Genomic DNA, 18,878 nt, shown 5'->3' with positions numbered 1-18,878 from the left:
TACTCCTTGGAAGGAAAGTTATGACCAAACTAGATAGCATATTAAAAATCGGAGACATTACTTTACTAACAAAGGTCCATCTGGTCAAGGCTATGATTTTTCCAGTGGTCATGTATGGATGTGAGAGTTGGACTGTGAAGAAAGCTGAGCACCGAAGAATTGATGCATTTGAACTGTGGTGTTGGAGAAGACTCTTGAGAGTCCCTTGGACAGCAAGGAGATCGAACCAATCCATCCTAAAGGAAATCAGTCCTGGGTGTTCATTGGAAGGACTGATGCTGAAGCTGAAACTCCAATACTTTGGCCACCTCATGTGAAGAGTTGACTCATTGGAAAAGACCCTGATTCTGGGAGGGATTGGGGGCAGGAGAAGGGGATGACAGAGGATGAGACGGCTGGATGGCAACACCGACTTGATGGACATGAGTTTGAGTAAACTCCGGGAGTTGGTGATGGACAGGGAGGCCTGTCGAGCTGTGATTCATGTGGTCGCAAAGAGTCGGACACGACTGAGTGACTGAACTGAACTGAATTAAACTTAAAAGCTTTTGCACAGCAAAGGAAATCATAAAATGAAAAGATGACCCACAGAATGGGAAAAAGTATCTACAAATGATATAAAGAGCAACAGATTAATTTCCAAAATATAAACAGCTCATGCAGTTCACTACCCCCCCAAAAAAAAAAAACCTCAAGAAATGGGCAGAAAATCTATTAATAGACTGTTATCCAAAGGAGACACACAGATGGCCAAAAAGCATACAAAATGGTGCTCAACACTGCTAATTAGGAAAATTCAAATCAAAACTACACGAGTTATCACCTCATACGTCAGAATGGCCATTATCAAAATGTGTACAAAGAACAAATGCTGGAGAGAGTATGGAGAAAAGGAAATCCTCCTACACTGTTGGTGGAATGTAAATGTACAGCTAGTACAGAGAACAGTACAGAACTTCCTTAAAAGACTAAAAATAGAGTTATCATATGATTCTGCAAATCCCACTCCTGGGCATATATCCAAAGAAAACCATAATTCAAAAAGATATAGCACCCCAGTGTTCAGTGAAGCACTATTTACAATAGCCAGGATGTGTAAGCCACCTAAATGTCCATCAACAGATGAATGGATAAAGAAGATATGTTATAGAGATTATTAAATTAAGTGAAGTAAGCCAGACAAAGACAAATATATCACTTATACATGGAACCTAAAAGGGAAATGAGGCAAATGAATTTATATAGCACAAATAGACCAACAGACACAGAATATAAACCTGTGTTTACCAAAGGGGAAATGCGGGAATGGATACACACTGCTATATATAAAATAGATAATCAACAAGGACCTACTATATAGCACAGAGAACTATACTCAATACTTTATAAAAATATATAAGGGAGAATAATCTGCAAAAGAGTATGTGTGTGTGTGTGTGTGTGTGTGTAACTGAACTACTTTGCTCTATACCTGAAAATAACACAAGACTGTAAAATCAACTATACTTCAATAAAAATGAAATTAGAAAAACTCACTTTGAAAACTGTTTTTAAAAAATAAATGCATAACTACAGAAGAAATGTTTGCATTAAAAAGCTTTTGATCAAAAAAAAACCTACAATGTGATACTGTATTCTGAGTAGAATAGCCATAATAAAAAAGAGAAAATACCAATTGTTGACAAGGATATGGAGAATGCTGTATGTTGTATGTTGTTGCATGTTCCTGGTGCTAATGTAAAATACTGTAGCCACTGTAGATAACAGTTTGGCAGTTTCTCAAATGGTTAAACATAATTACCATATGACCCAGCAATTCTGCTCTCACATACACGCCCTAAAGAATTAAAAACAAGAACTCAAAGACATAACCCATATACATCTATGTTCACAGCAACAGAATTCACAATATCTAAAAGGTGAAAATCACCCAAGTGCCCATCAACAGATGAATGGATAAATGAAATGTAGTATATATATACAATGAAATATTATTCGGCAATAAAAAAGGAATGAATTCTGACACAAGCTACATCACAGATGAACCCTAAAGACATTATGGTAAGTTAAATAAAAAAGCCAGACACAAATGGACAAATATTCAATGATTCCATATGCATTAGGTAGCTAGAATAGGAAAATCCATAGAGACAGAAAGTAGAAGAGAAGTTACTGGGAATGGGTAGAGGTCAATGGGTAAAGAGGACTTTGTTTCAGAATGATTTTTTTAAAAAAGCTCTGGAGATGGATAGTGATGGCTGCACAACAGTATGACTGGACCTAATGCCACTGAATTGGACACCAGAAAATTATTAAAATAGTTAATTTTATGTTATATATATTTTACCACAATAAAACAAACTACAACTAGGAAAAAAAGACAAGAAAAAGTATGTAATATATTGTATAGGGCTTCATACATATTCAATAGACATTACTAACAAGAACAGTAAACACAAAATTCAAAACAATCATACTGGAGTAAAATAAGGGTGGAAAGTGGAAGGAACACACAGATAGATGGCAGGAGTATGGTAGTGTTCTAGTTGGGTGGTGGCTTTATAGATGTTCATTTTATCAAAATTCACCAGCTATATGTGTTATATTCTTAAAATGTATCAAATATCACAATAAAACACTGAAAATAATCTCCCTCCCAAAAAATAAACAGACTAGCATAAGACTTTATCAACATCACAAAGTGGTAAAAGACAACAGAAGTGAATCTCCAAAGTTTAAAGGAAAATGGCCTTGTGTCTAGCACTGTAAAACTTACCAAGTATTGATCGAGGATGAGATAAAACAAAAATTTGGGGACATGCAAGGACTCAAAGTTTAATATCTATTCATAATATATAAAAAATTTAATTGAGATGATCAATCAATAAGATTAAAATCTAACCCAAGGAGGAGGTAACCATGGGATACAAGAAAGAGTGGCAGATGAGAATAACCCAGAGGAAGTCAAGAAACGTAAAAAGCTTTAAGAGTAAACACACCTGAAACATCCAATTTTCCTGCTAGAGGCAAGGATTTAACAACTTATTTCCTGCTCTTTGACTAAAATCCCTGTGATTCCACAGTGAATAATATTTCCATATTTCTGTAATTATAAATGTGGTCTTATTAGTTTAACATGGTTTTAGAATTAACATACATAAACAGAAAAATTTATAGTTAGGTACATAAGAGATTGTAACATTTAAAAATTCTGAACAATGTAAAAATAATAATGGTATTAAAACTTTGGAAATAGAAGGGATAGAAGTAGACAAGGGTGCATCATAGCTAGAGTCAATATATTGTTTAACATTAAATCAAAAGATGGATGCAAACATGTTTAGAATTATGGTAATTAACAAAAAAGCATAAAAGGAAATGATTTAAACTAGCTACTATGGGACTAAGACCAGGAGTAATGAATGGATGGAAAAGGAGAGAACCTGGTTTTTATTTAATATCATAAGGCAAAGAATACAAGATCTAAAAATAAAAACATGGGAGGGAAGGGTGTTCGACGATGTGTTAAATTTACACTTCATTGTGGGGAGTTAATAATTACTATTTAAAGAAAACAAATCAAGAAACGGGGCTGTAAGTATGGTGCTTAGAGTCATAATTGGTTGTGTATTGGTCAATGTTTCTAGCCAGCTGCCTGGAGGGGAGTTCTAATTTATAGATTTTGCTGGTTTCCATGGCCTAATATTCCCACTATAGCCAATTGCAAGCACCAGTGTGACACCAATGGACTTGTAAAATTCCTGAAAAATTGGTGATGGGTTCTCATAATGACCCTGTTCCCAGGTGCCACTGGAAATGGAAGAATTGAAAACAGAAAGTTTCTTAGTACTTGCTGCCTCTAGTGAGTAGGGCTTGTGGGAAATTTTGCCTAACATTTTACAAACCCATTGATTCTTTTACCCTGTTCATGTAATACTTTTACAAATAAAAAACTGCTCAAAAAAACAAAAAGGCATTTCATCTTGCATGCAGAAAGCTAGAAAGAGCATTATTATCAACTTAACAAGAAAAATCCAGATAAACAACAAAATCCTACTTTTATCTGCTGCCACCAAAGAGCTGACATCGCAGGGAAAAGAGCTAATCTGAAACCCAAGGAAAGACAGGCACCTCCCATGACAGAGCGAGGTCACAAACACTGGCTTACCGATGGTAGGGCACAGGAGGAAGACACACTGAATACCATACAACTGAGTAAGAAGAATTTAGCTGAAACTGCAATGTACTGTTAAAAACCAGGAATTGGCTAATAGAACTCCTGGGCACCTCAGACACAAGGGGAATTTACCCCTATTCACAGACTCCTCTCCAGAGACTTCGGTCAGGTGTTCCCTGGAAAGACTGTGCAGGAGGGAGAATGCAAAGAGCCTCTCAGTGGTGTAGACTTGGTGAGGTTGCCACTGCAGGCAAGGTGCAAACTCCTCCCGGACTCTTATCACCAGAGAGTAAGAGTCTTTAAGCCACTAGCAGAGGAGCAACAAACCCTGTCTCTCCCAGGGCCCAGGTGAAGATCCACTAGGGCAGAGGGAAGTGTAAAAGAAAACTATTGGGAGGGGGGATCGGGATGGGGAATACGTGTAAATCTATGGCTGATTCATATCAATGTATGACAAAACCCACTGAAAAAATAAAGAAAGAAAGAAAAAAAAAAAGAAAACTATTCCACCACTGGGAAAGAAGCAGGAAATAGTCCAGAGCTCTGAAGCCTGTGCTAGAACCATCAGTAATCTCCTGCCACCGGGGGATGGCAGGAAACTCTCCTGTCCAAGATCCAATGATACAAGGCAGAGTTTGGCTAGAAAGGGCAGAATAACTGAGAAAGCTCCAACCCATGAGACGCAGACACACAGGCCTAAAAATGAAACCAGAGAATCTCCTCTGGCCCCAACACCACACTACCAAGCATTAAATAACCAGCAACAGCCGTCTACTGTTGGCATGGGAGGCAAGAACACGGGAGGAAACCCATGCCCACACACCCCTCCAAGGTATAGGTGCATGGGTAAGCCTGAAAGTCAAGGGTGGTACAGGAAAACATTAAAAAAAACCTTCCATAAACCCAACCCTTATCTGATAGAATTGCAAAGAGAACTGGACAGATCCAAAATTATAGTTGAATATTTCAATATCCTTTCAATCATTGATCAAACAAGTAGATAGATAATCTCTAAGGATATACAAAAAACCTGAACAACACTGGCAGCTAACTTGATTTCACTAAAATTTATAGACCACTTCACTCAAATACAAAAGTGCACATGGAAAATTCATCAAAATAGGCTATATCTGGATCAAAAAATAATTCTCAATTTTTTAAATAAAATTGAATCCATTTAGAGTATATTTTCTGGCTGAAAAGGTACTGAAGTAGAATAACAAAAAAAATCAGGAAAATTTCCAAATATTTGGAAATTGGCAAACTCCTGAGTAACAATAAAAACACATGTACTAAAACTTGTCTGGATGCAGCTAAAGTAGTGTTTAGGATGAAATTTACATAGCATTTAACAGCTATAATTAGAGAAGACTTCATTCAATGGTGTCAATTTCATCTTAAGACTAGAAAAAGAAATCAAAGCCAAAGCAATCAGAATAATGAAACCACACAAGTCAATGAAAACAAAAAAAAATGATAGAAAAGAATCATGAAATCAAATGCTAGTTCTCTGAAAAGATTAATAAATCTGACTTTTAACAATATATAAATGAAAGGAAACAAAACTTTAGCTTTAAAAAAATTCAGTAGTATATACTCTATCATATTGGGGGAAAAAAATCATCTTCCCAGTCATAGAGACAGTTCCATCCTGTGGTCACCACTTCTACCCAGTAAGTAAGCAATAGAAACAACCTAATCATATACTCAGGCTAGCCTTCACATCTAGTATAGCCTTCACATCTACTAGTTACTATTTGTTTAATAGTCAAATCTCTAGAAATGTTTGACTTTCACACCATCACTCCCTCAGACTTCCCCTCAGCACATGATTCTGAATTTGTGATAAGAATGGCAAGTAGAATTTCTAGATAAGACCTATATGAAGTGATGACTATGATGTGTATTAAATATTAATTTATGACAAAAGCAAAAGTATAGGGGTAAGACTATTATGAACATTCATGTTATACAGGAACAACCCACAGACCACCACCAAGAGGATTAATGCCAGGCAAAATGATTAAATCATTGAAATCCTTCATTGGTGCCACTATTCACAATGCTTTCATCCATTTCTCATCTCTGCCCATTAAAACTTGCTCTTATTAGGAAGAATCAAGGATACAAAGAACTGAAAATGGCTTCAAATGCTACCTCACTCAAGGAACGAGAAATGAGGGAAAGAAACACTTGCTGGGTCAGACATTTTATATATATCATCCCATTTCATCCTCACAAAAGCCATGTGATTTAGAAACTATCATGCCCATTTCACAAAGGAGAAAACTGAAGCCCAAGGACATGAAATCCAAAGCTTATCAGGTTTCAAAGCCCACATTCCTTCTGTCATAACACACTACCTCTCTCCAAGGAGAAGACTGTATTACAATAAGGACAAGAGCCTTAAACTAAAAAAAAAAAAAAAAACAAATCTAGAGATAAAATTATATAGAGCCCTACACACAGAGACATAGGTGCTAGTGGTAAAGAACCTTCCTGCCAATGCAGGAGATAGGAGACCGGGTTTGATTCCTGGATCAGGAAGATCCCCTGGAGAAGGGAGTGGCAACCCACTCCAGTATTCTTGCCTGAAGAATCCTATGAACAGAGGAGCCTGGCGAGCTATGGTCCATAGGGTCACACAGAGTTGGATATGACTGAAGCAACTTTGACTGTGTCCATACTACACACAGAGGGACTTAAATAAGTATATGTAGAAACTAATAAAACTGAAATCAGTCTTGTAGTACAGTTAACAGTACTATACCAATGTCAGATTCCTGGTTTTGAAATTATTCAACACTTTTATATAAGATTAACATTAGAGGAAGCTAAGCAAAGAGTACACGAAACTCTCTGTACAATTTTTATAACTTCCCATGGTCTTTAATTATTTCAAAATAAAAGGTTATACTTATCTCTCAGTAGAGATGAATAAAGAATACATCTCTACTAGTGTTGATGGGAAGGTAGCCTCCCCAGTCCCTTTAATTCATACCACAGAGGTAGTCATCAACTCTGCTTCCATGTAAGGTCAGCCTTGGCTGCTGGAAATCCACTGTGGTTGTACAAAACAGATCGTTAGATGGAAAACAGGGGCCTTTTTCCCCTTAGCATTGATGTGTAGTGGAGCTCCAGTTCTGATCAAATTCTTTCCTGGTGAATACAATATGTATTACTTAGGGATGCCCTCCCACAAGCATCCTCATTTCTGTATCTTCCTGGATGTATATGTCACCATCCATGAAGCCTAATATGTATGAAAGTGCAAAAGAGATGGGCTGGTTTCACTGGATTCTCATCAGAGACAGTGTGATGTTATAGGAAGAGAATCAGCCATGGAATCAGAAAGCCCAATTCTACAACTTTGTGATCTTGAGCAGTGTATTTAACATTTCTTAACCTCAATTTTCTCTCTGTAAAATTGGGGTGCAAATTTACATAATCATATGAGACAATGACTGTCAATCACAAATTTTATATGACTAGTTTTCTTATAATTAAACACTGAGGATTGCTTTGAACAGAAGGTGTACTGTCCTGGATACTTCACACTGTATGTGGAACTAGCAAGTGACAACTCAAAGGCCCCTTAATGAGGTTATTTCACCAGTGCACATTCACAAATCTCCATGCAGAAATGTGTTCAGCTATTCTCCATGGTCTGAATTTGCATGCAGATGTATTTCAGCTTCCGGCCCAAACTCTGTATGATAAAATTAATCCTTGGAGCTGCTGAATTATAAGGCTGGAGGCTTCCACTGGAGGTCCCAGTGTTAGTCATAGCTCTGGATTTATGAACTCATAAAACATTAACTGCATTTCTCAGTGATTTGTGTCTGATTCTGTTTTTCACACATGATTCATAAGTGAAGTATGCTATCCCCAGATGACATCAGTGCCCTGATAAACCTATAAAATTGCTCTTGTGTTTAACTGTCTTCACTCCCTAGAAATATAAAAACTGAATGATAATGAAGATGAATACAGAATCTACACATTTCATACAGCTATTGGTTTCACTGTCCTATGCTGGAAGAGTGTGAGTGGGCCAAATCCTGACATTAGGTTAATGGGCTCTATTAGCAGAAGTCCAGGTAGGATGACTAGGCTTTCCTGGTTATCTCCAAGGAACTTTTATTTTCTTACATTTCCTTTAAGGATAGTGGTACACATTGTTTTGGGGAAAATTGCTATCAGTATTTGCTATAGTGAAGGTTAACCATCTCTCAGACCAGGACCATGGTTAACAGGTAGGCAGTACCTAATTTCACAAAGCCTTGACTCTGACATATAGATGACAAATAAATACATGAAAAGATGTTCAACATTGCTCATTATTAGAGAAATGCAGATCAAAACTATAATGAGGTATCACCACACACCAGTCAGAATGGCCATCATCAAAAAATCTACAAACAATAAATGCTGGAGAGGGTGTGGAGAAAAAGGAATCCTCCTGCATTGTTGGTGGGAATATAAACTGATGCAGCCATTAAGGGACACAGTATGTAGATTCCTTAAAAAATGGGATAAATTTACCATATGCCCCAGCAATCCCACTACTGGGCATATACACTGAGAAAACCACAACTCTAAAAGACACATGTACCCCAATGTACACTGCAGCACAATTTACAATATCCAGGACATGGAAGCAACCTAAATGTCTATAGATAGATGAATGGATAAAGAAGTTGTGGTACATTTATACAATGGAATATTACTCAGCCATAAAAAGGAAGAAATCTGAGTCAGCTGTAGTGAGGTGGATGAAACTAGAGCCTCTTTTACAGAGTGAAGTCAGTCACAAAGGGAAAAATAAGTATCATATATTAACACGTATATATGGAATCTAGTACTGGAAAACATTACTGATGAACCTGATAGAGAATGGACTTGTGGACACGATGAGAGAATGTGATGGTGGGAGGAATTGAAAAAGTAGCACTGATATATAGACACTGTCATGTATAAAAGAGTTAGTGAAAAGTTGCTAAATAACACACAGAGCCCAGCCTGGCTCTCTGTGATGATCTAGAGTGGTGGGATGGGGGGAGGAGAGGGAGGTTTGGAAGGGAAGGAATGGAGATATAGATATAGATATAGATAAATTATGACTGATTCTTGTTGTACATATGCAGAAACCAACACAAAATTGTAAAGCAATTTTCCACCAATTAAAAAAATAAATAACACTCGTGATGCTATTCTGAATACAGGTGGGCACTGGTCAAAGGTCCCCAACTCAGTCTCCAGCAGCCAGCCAGCCTCTGCTTATCCTGAAAATAACTCCTCTGGCATCAGGGCCATAGACACCTCGGCTGCTAACAAGCCTCTGGAAAGCGGGGGCCAGGACTCTACTGGTGATCCCCTGCCAGGAACAAGCCCTGTGCTCTGTGGGCCTCACCATCTCCTTATCCATCACCAGATACTCTGAGCATGAAGGTGTGTGGTACAGAAGACATTGTACTATTAGAGGACTATTCTCTGAGCCCTTTCTTGCCCATAAATAGCTAAATTGATGTGGAGACTTAGAGTGTTTTATTTATTTTTTTTTACTTTTTTTTAATTTTTTTTTATTTTCTTTTTTTTTTTATTAGTTGGAGGCTAATTACTTCACAACATTTCAGTGGGTTTTGTCATACATTGACATGAATCAGCCTTTAAAAATAAAATTTAAAAAAAGGGCAAATATAAATAAATAAATAAATCACTTTTTAAAAAAGATATGTAAATGATGTGCAAGGTTGACTTCTACCAATAGAACAAAAAGACAATTCTTGTTTGTGTATTTGGTCATCAAACTCAAAAATGGCAAAAGGACAAAAATGAATCAAGTATTAGGGCCATTGCAGCCTGATACAAAGCCAGGGTCAAGCTACACAATCCCCATAAAAGTCATAAAAGTCACAAGCATAAAGAATTTCCCAAGAGCCTGGGATGGGGAAAAGAAATGAAGATAAGGAAGCAGACAAGAGATGGGAAAAAGGAGAGGGTGAGATGTATGGAAAGAGTAACAAGGAAGCAGACAGAAGAGGAACCTAACAGAAGGGGAGTAGAGCACTTCAGATGCCTCAGGCAAAGTGAAGTTATTGTCAACTTAAGGGCCAGACAGCAAAGCAGCATAGGAATTCAAAAGGACTGATCAACCTCCCTCAAGCACCTTGCCATATAATCTGCCATCTAAAACAGAAGTTGAGGGATGAAAAGAGGATCCCCTTAATAATTATGCCATAACTACAGGCACATATTGGGTTTACCTGGGGCAGACTGGGATGCATGGTCAGTCTTCTTGTAAGCTCCTCTCTGATCAGGCTCCTACCTGCCTGCCTCCTTATCCTACTCTGTGAAGCAGAAGCCAGCTCTCCTAAGAGCAACAGCCAACTTCTTTCCCACAGAGGAGCTCCTGCCCATGTTGCACTCACGATCCCTAACTGATTATTTCAACATCCCAGGCCCACAGCTAAAGTGAGAACACCAGATCTTACCACCACCACCACCTTTTCATCCAGTTTTGCTTGATCAAATTTTATTTATAACAAGATCTCTGAATTACTATCTATACATTGAAGAGGAAATGCAAAACTACTGTTCCATCTAGTGGGTAAATCCCATAGTCCAGGAACAGATAATAGACACAACCTCTCTCCTGATGCTTAGAAGGTCTGTGGAACCCAGTCTCTAGTGACCATCATTTCCTTTCTTGTCATAGCTCTTTGCTTAGCCCTCCCAAAGTGATTTTCATCTCCTACATTTATTTCACTAAAACTACAATATAGGCTGTTCTGGCCTGTTGCTTAGACTAAAGTGCACCAACTATCTTTCTGCTTGGTCTTGATTATCAAGACTCTGCTATTTCCCTTTTTCTGGCTTCTGAGCACTACTTCTGTGGCAAGTTCATGTGACTGAAGCTTTTTTTTTTTTTTTTTTCTTTTCTAAGAGACTCTGAGGTCCTTTATAAGAACTGACTCCTGGCAAATGTGCCTCACAGTCCTTCCAGATGTGCCCAGAGATGCCCAATTAGTAGACTAATACCAGCTTAGACTTCAACTGGGACTATTCAGTACACTTACAAAATTCTATGTCTGACAAAGATCAAGGGTTATCTCTTTTTACAGTTGAGTTAACTGAGACTGAGAGGGTAAGACTTACCCAAAGGCACACTGTTGAGACAGTAGAGAGGCAGAACTGCAGTCTAAGGGTAATTTGTACTCACCAACAGGAAAATCAACCCAAAAAACCCCCAGTAAATTTTGTAAAAGAAACAAAATAACAAAATCACTAAACCAGTTGTATGCAGATAATTTAGATATTTAACATCTTTGTATCTTCACTTTGACCCCAGGGTCTAATCATTAGTAGATGTTTACTACATACCTGTCAATTGTCTCATGGGTATGCTGACTGCAGCAGGGCCTTATCTCATGTTAAACATTTCACAACAGACACTGTGGGGGTTGTCAAACTAAATATCTTCCTTTAGCTTCAAACAACTCACACTGAGTGCTAGAGATGCATTTCATAATTGAAAATGAACCCAGAAGTGGAGCATTTAAAAGGGTCCATTAGAAACATACCAGGGCTTGAAACCTTCCAAGTACAGAAGGGAAGCCACGCACATATTCATCCCCCAATAGCCTCACAGCCCAGAGCTAGCAAAAACTGGTTAGATACTCTAGGATAACGTGCAGCAATTACACTATCAGTCTTTAGTTAAGACTATTAAAGCACCACCTTTTCAAAAAAAAAAGCGTTGGAAATCCAAGTCTCTGCCAGCTTTTGCCCATGGAAACCATTCTGCCTGCAGAAATTGTCCCACCAGGGAACAAGATAGCATAGCTCCAAGGTGCTTCTCCAAGCAAAGTGTGAGGTCGAAATGACTTATCTAGCCCTACAATTCACTAGTGGCCCATAATTTGACCATTTTCTTCCCACAATCACTCCCTTATCCCGTAAGAAAGGAAAAAAAATTAAACTTTAGACCCCCAAAGCAAGGGAAATGATGGGTTGGTCTATCTGAACAAAAAATAAGTGATTCACTGGCTGACTCATCCTGCCATAGTGGCAGAGGGGAAGGATTTATTGCTCGTCTCAGGCATCCTTCAATCTGACCTGCAAAGCGAGCAGATGTAAAGTAACCTTAGCTTGGCGCTGATGGTTTTTTGGCTCAACTCCAAAGCCACTTCCATTATTTGCATTTTACAAACAGGACACACACCTGTCTTGCCATACCAAGGTCACCCAATATCGAGACCATTAAATCCTCTCTAAAATAAAGTCCCATTAACAAGACTAATTAAACAATGACTAAATACACTACACAGTGCTTTTGCTTTAGAAATGCCTCTTCACTGTTCTGGCACTCCATAGCAGAAAGCTAGTTGTCAATAAGGAAGAGTGTTTGCATCATTAGGTTAAAACTCTTCCTTCTCCTCCTTCAACGTCCCCTGTCACTTACACACACACACACACACACACACACACACACACACACACACACACACACACACACACACACACCCCACTACCACCATAAACTTAGGTCTAGACAAGTCTGGGAAAGAGACGTTAAGATCTAGAGTTTGGTTTACTGCAGCAGTTAGCATTTTTAACCTATAAAATGCTTCTCTCTCATTTTCTAGCACTCCCTCTGAGCCGAAGTGAGCTCCAATTCCATAATTCCACAGGCTGCATCATTATGCATGGCTCACAGTACTTTAGGGAAAAGGTGAAATGTGAATAGTTCCATCCGAGCACACATTATCAAACAGAGCCTACAGTATGGGCAGGTGGTGGACAACCTTGGACAGGACATGAGTGTTTAAGGTGGAAACTTCTCCCACAAAATGTGGCAAGGAAGGAGGAAGAAGACAAAGAATTATACCCAAAATCTCATAAAGCCAGGGCAGGTTAAATTCTTACTGCTGGTGTCACCCTGTTTCTGTCAGATTTTGACAGGATAAAAGTAATTCCCTTCAAACAAAAATTTGAAGTACAGGAAGGAGGCTTCTCTATCTACCTGACACCAATACAAGTAGGACTAGACCATCCTCGTGTTGTGACATGATGCTCTTAATTTTCTATGGCTATAGTCCAGTCAGGTTGATCTCAAAATATATTGCCTGCAATGGAGAGTAGCAGCATTTCATTCTATTGCTCAGGAACTTTTAATGAGTTCAGAAAAAATGAGAGTAACAGGACAAAAAATAAAAACAATGTCTGCCACCAACTCTCTACTACCCTACTTCCCAGGAAATTTTAATCCTTCACTATTTTATTAAAGTCACAATTAGCCAGATAATGCTCAATAAATAACATTCATTCCTACCTCTGTGCCTTTATCCATTCTGGTTCACACATCTTCTTTTCAAAAGTCTATCTTGCTGCTATATTTAGTCAGTCTCACCCTCTCCATGAAGTCTTCCTTTCCTGAACTTCTGGGGTAGTGGTTTTCAAACCTTAGCATACCTCAGAATCCCCTGTAGGGCTTGTTAAAACTAAGATTCCTGAGCCCCACCTGCAGAGTTTGAGTCAGAAAGTTTGAGGCCTGAAAATTTGCATTTCTATCAAGTTCTCTGGAATGATGCTGATGCTGCTAGTGGTTTAGTATATCTAGCACTGGACTGCATATTTTATATATTGTCATTTATTGTTCTTCAATTGATTTATGAACATATAAGATTTTATGCTGGAATAAACAGAAAACCCAATGCAAACTGGCTTAAACAAAAAGTGGATTTATTTTCTCACTTAACTGGATCATCCAGATATAGGTTGACCTAATACTTCAATGATGTTTCAAGGACTCAATTTCCTTACATCTTTCTGCTCTGACATCCTCAGTGTCAGCTTTATCCTAAAACTGGTTCTTCTCTTGGCAATTATACAGTTGCCAGCCACGATTAAGACTACATATTTCTTATTAATCTCCAGAGGGACACACAGACATCCTAGCAGCATTCCAAACAAGAGAAGTAAAACTCACCCTGATTAGGTAACCTGAAACACATAGCCTATGAAGGACAGGGGTGGATATAAGAAGGAAAATTTGAGTATTGTTACGAAGAAAATGTATCCTGTAAAGGCACCCAGCAAACGTCTACTGCACAACTCAGCCAGAGTATAAAATCAACTAAGGCAGTGATGACATCATCTATAGCTCTTGTACCACACAGGGAACACTCAATAAAGGGATGACTTGCTGCTTTTCAAAAAAAAAAAATTCTACCAATTGATCGGTAGAATCAATTGCCTTATAATATAGGCAATCACTTAACTGAGTTCTATTCCAGACCAACCAATTGTTTGTACTATACACAAAAAATGTTGGTAAGAGCATTCTGTATTTTTCTTATATACATCTATGTAAGCAAGCAACAGTTCAGACTTTTATGTTAAAATGGAAAAAAAAATTTTGTTTACCACGAAAATACCTAATTCTATTTTTTAAAATTTTATGGAAGTACAGCTGTATAGGAAAATGACTCAGTTATACAAAAATATTCTTTTTCATATTCTTTTCCAATATAGTTTATCACAGGATATTGAACATAGTTCCCTGTGCTATACAGTAGGACCTTATTGTTTTCCATCCTATGTGATAGTTTGCATCTGCTAATCCCAAACTCCCAATCCTTCCCTCCCCATCTAAGTCCATTTAAAGTTAATTTTTTATCCTAAACATTCATGAAAAACTAGTTCCACGACCTCAGCCAAAAGTTTGGGGTCTGACGATGAGGGTAGCTCTTATGGCCATGTACTATTGTATTTGTTAGAAAACTCTATTTTATATATTGAACTAAAAATCAGTTTCCTTAGAACTTTAACTTATTGATCTTCATTCTACTATTAGGGGCTATGCCAAACAAATCTTTCTTAGGGTACTGCATGTACCTTAGGACATATGTCCGAATGTAGGTGTCTTATACAGTGGAAATTAACAAGATCATTTTTCATATGCTACTTCAAAGAAAATCAAATTTGAGAAAAGTGGTTATATTAGTTTCCTGGGCTACCATAACAAAATTTCACAAACTAGGTGAAAACAAAAGAACTGTATACTCTCACAGTTCTAGAGGCTAGATGTACAAAATCAAGGTGTTAGCAGGACCATGCTCTTTCTGAAAGCTCTAAAGAACCTTTCCTTTCCTCTTCCTAGTGTCTAGTGGCAGCCTGCAATTCTTGGCTTTTCTTGGCAGCATCACTCCACTCTCTGCCTTGATCATTACATGGTCTTTCTCCTGTGCTTCTCTTTTGTATCTCTGTGATGGAAAAAGAGGCAAGAAAGATTTGAAAGGTAAGGACTCACATCCACCACTGTTGGCTCTGAAGATGCAGGAAGCAGACCACAAGCCAAGGAATGCAGGTGACCTCCACAAGCTGGGACTGTCTGTCAGCTGACAGCCAACAAGGAACTGCAAGGAGCTGAATTCTGCCAATAATCTGAGTAAGCAGGAAATGGAATCTCCCCAAAGTTTCCAGAAAGGAATCCTTCAGAAAACTTTAGTCCAGGAAGAGCCTTGTCAGACTTCTGACCTACAGAAATAAGATATTAAATTTGTGTTGTTTTGAGGCACTAAGTTTTTGGTAATTTGTTATAGCAACAATATAAAAATAACACAGTAGGTTAATGATATTTTATTATTATCATCATCATAATCTCTACCACCACCACCCACAGACCAAAAAGACAATAAGTCTCAGGATGATTAAGTATTATTCCTAAGGTAACATAGGTAGTAAGTAGCAGAGCAGGAATTTAAACATAAGTATGCCTGACAGCAGAGGCCATGTTTATCACAATGCATCCCAAGAAACAGTGAAATCCCAAAGAAATAAATCTTAGAAGAAATAAAAATGACATTATCCCTGTGCATCTCACAGAGTATTTATAGTGATGTGAATAAATGTAGGCAGGCAGATTTTCTGATCTTTGAAAATATCTGACTTCAAAAGCAGAGTTGACTTTTAGAATAACTTTAGAATAACTGTAACATGAGCAAATGTTTATTTGTAAACCTCTCTCTTTCTTTTCCTTAATAACTCCTTCATCCCTCTCTCCAATATCCAACCAATCTAAAATATCTTCACAGAGCAAATGGCCAAGAATAGACAAAATGATCCTGAAAAGCTGAGGAGATTTTCTCCCCTTTCCAAAATCTTAAAAGTTTATAAAGTGATAGTAATTAGGATGAGATAAAAAAATAGACCAATGGAATGGAGAATCCAGAAACATAAGACTTTGCATATGTGAAAACGAGACATATGACTGAGTTAGCCACTAAAGATCAGAAGGGAAAATAATGGGCTATTTCATAAATGGTTCTGGGCTAACTATTTATATGGATGAAAAAATAAAATTGAAACCCTACATTACACCATACAAAATCAGTTGCAGATCTATTAAAGAAGACTTCATTTGAAAGGTGAAACTTTAAAAAAAAAAGTTAAGGGAAAATATCTTTTAGGATCTCAGGTTAGAGAAAACATTCTAAGTATATCAGTAAAATGCCTATCATAAAGAAGAGACTGATAAGTCTGAAGCATCGAAATTGAGAACTTGTGTATCACAAAACACCACAAAGTAATTAAAAGGCAACTTAGGGTGGGATTGTTTCGAAAGAACAGCATGTATGTTATCTATGGTGAAACAGATCACCAGCCCAGGTGGGATGCATGAGACAAGTGCTCGGGCCTGGTGCACTGGGAAGACCCAGAGGAATCGGCTGGAGAGGGAGGTGGGAGGGGGGATCGGGATGGGGAATACGTGTAACTCTATGGCTGATTCATATCAATGTATGACAAAACCCACTGAAATGTTGTGAAATAATTAGCCTCCAACTAATTAAAAAAATAATTTTTATATATATAAAAAAATAAATAAAAGCAAAAAAAAAAAGAAAAAAAAATGTAGTAATGCTGAAAGTACAAATTTTATAACATTCTTCCAGGACTTCTTGGAATTAAACTTTTTTTTTACCTAAAAAAAAATAAATTAATAAAAGGCAACTTAGAGGAGACAAAATTATTAAGTCATGTAACTGGCAAAGAATTAGTATCAGAAAGACATAAACAATCCCTATAAATAAGGAAAAACACAAATTGTGCAATAGAAAAATGGTCCAATGATACGAACAGGTTTTTGACCAAAGAATTCTAAGTGGCCTATAAAACATGGGCTTCCCTTATGGCTCAGCTGGTAAAGAATCTGCCTGCAATACAGGAGACTTGGGTTTGATCCCTGGGTTGGGAAGATCCCCTGGAGAAGGGAAAGGCTACTCACTCCAGTATTCTGGCCTGGAGAGTTCCATGGACTGTATAGTCCATGGAGTTGCAAACAGTCAGACACAACTGAGCGGCTTTCACTTTCTTTCACTTATAAAACATGAAAAGTGGGTGGTGGGTAGGTGGCCTGGATGCAGCCCTAGAGAAAACCTCTCTCCCTTTCTTCCCCCACCTTTTCCAGATCCTTAGTTTGGGGACAGTCCTTCCATCCAGTCATGCCAAAGAGGAAAGTTACCTTCCAAGGTGTTTGAGATGAGGATGAGGAGGATGAAATCAGTGGCCCCAAGAAAAAATTAGTGGACCCTGTGACTGGGGTAGGGGGCCCTAGGAGCCGCTTCAAAGGCAAACACTCTTTGGACAGTGATGAGGAAGAGGAGGATGAAGGGTCCAGCAAATATGACATGTTGGCCTCAGAGGATGTGGAAGGTCAGGAAGCAGCCACACTCTCCAGTGATGGAGGTGTGAGGATCATGCTCTTCAAGCTGCACGAGGAGATAGAGGAAGGTCACTTTGAGGCCAATGACAACTATTTCCTGAACTGGGATGCTCAGATCTGAGACAGTTGGCCAGACAACATTGATTGGGTGAAGATCAGAGAGCGGCCACCCGATCAGCAGCCTCTGTCAGACTCAGAGGACAACAACAGCTTGGCCAGATGCCAATGAGCACCCAAGCCCTCCTGGAGGGCAGTCTGGAGCTGATGTTGCCAAGAGAGACAGTGGTTGGGCACTGAGGCATCTGGGAACTTGAGGGGTAGGCAAAGGGGGCAACAAGGGGGCTAGGTAGCCCAGTTCCCCTCATAAAGGCTACTTTCGGGATGGGGTTTATTGCTGGAAGCTGGATCCTCCTGGTCGCCAGTTCTAGAAACCCAAACAGACTGACTCTGACCTCTACATCTGAGCCTACTGAGGGTGGTCCCTTCTTTCCTGGACTTGTAGAGGCGGCTCTGGCAGCGTCAGGCAATGAGGATGTTGGAACCCACTTTTAAGTCAACTTCCTTTTCCCAATAAAAGTCTTTAGTTGTGAGGGGGGAAGAAAACAAGAAAAGCTGCAAACCAATTTTAATCAGAGAAACACAAAATAAAAACATAATGATATGAATTTTACAACAAATTTATAATAAATTAAAAGTCTGTTAATAAATGTTGGTGAAGATGAGGAGTAACAAAACTTTTACACTCTGCTGATACACTGATATGAACTCTTTGGAAAAGCTGAATATGCTTATTCTCTATCATCAAGAAACTTCCTCTCCTATACACATACCCTAGAAAACTTCTTGAACATGTACAAGAAACATCTACAAGAATGTTTCAGGGAGGGAGACTCAAGAGAAAGGAGATATAGGTATACCTACGGCTGCCTCATGTTGATATATGTCAGAAACCAACACAATATTGCAAAGAAATTA

General features: G+C 38.3%; 1 pseudogene; it reads left to right on the top strand.

Annotated features, from left to right (window-relative positions):
* The first annotated feature begins 17,682 nt into the window (after nt 1-17,682).
* Nucleotides 17,683-18,331, top strand: LOC122435740 (annotated as a pseudogene).
* The last annotated feature ends 547 nt before the right edge of the window (nt 18,332-18,878 follow it).

The sequence above is a fragment of the Cervus canadensis genome, chromosome X (assembly GCF_019320065.1).
Source record: "Cervus canadensis isolate Bull #8, Minnesota chromosome X, ASM1932006v1, whole genome shotgun sequence".
Lineage (NCBI taxonomy): Eukaryota > Metazoa > Chordata > Mammalia > Artiodactyla > Cervidae > Cervus > Cervus canadensis.
The sequence above is the reverse complement of the archived record's forward strand: the minus strand, read 5'-3'. Positions and strand labels throughout refer to the sequence as shown.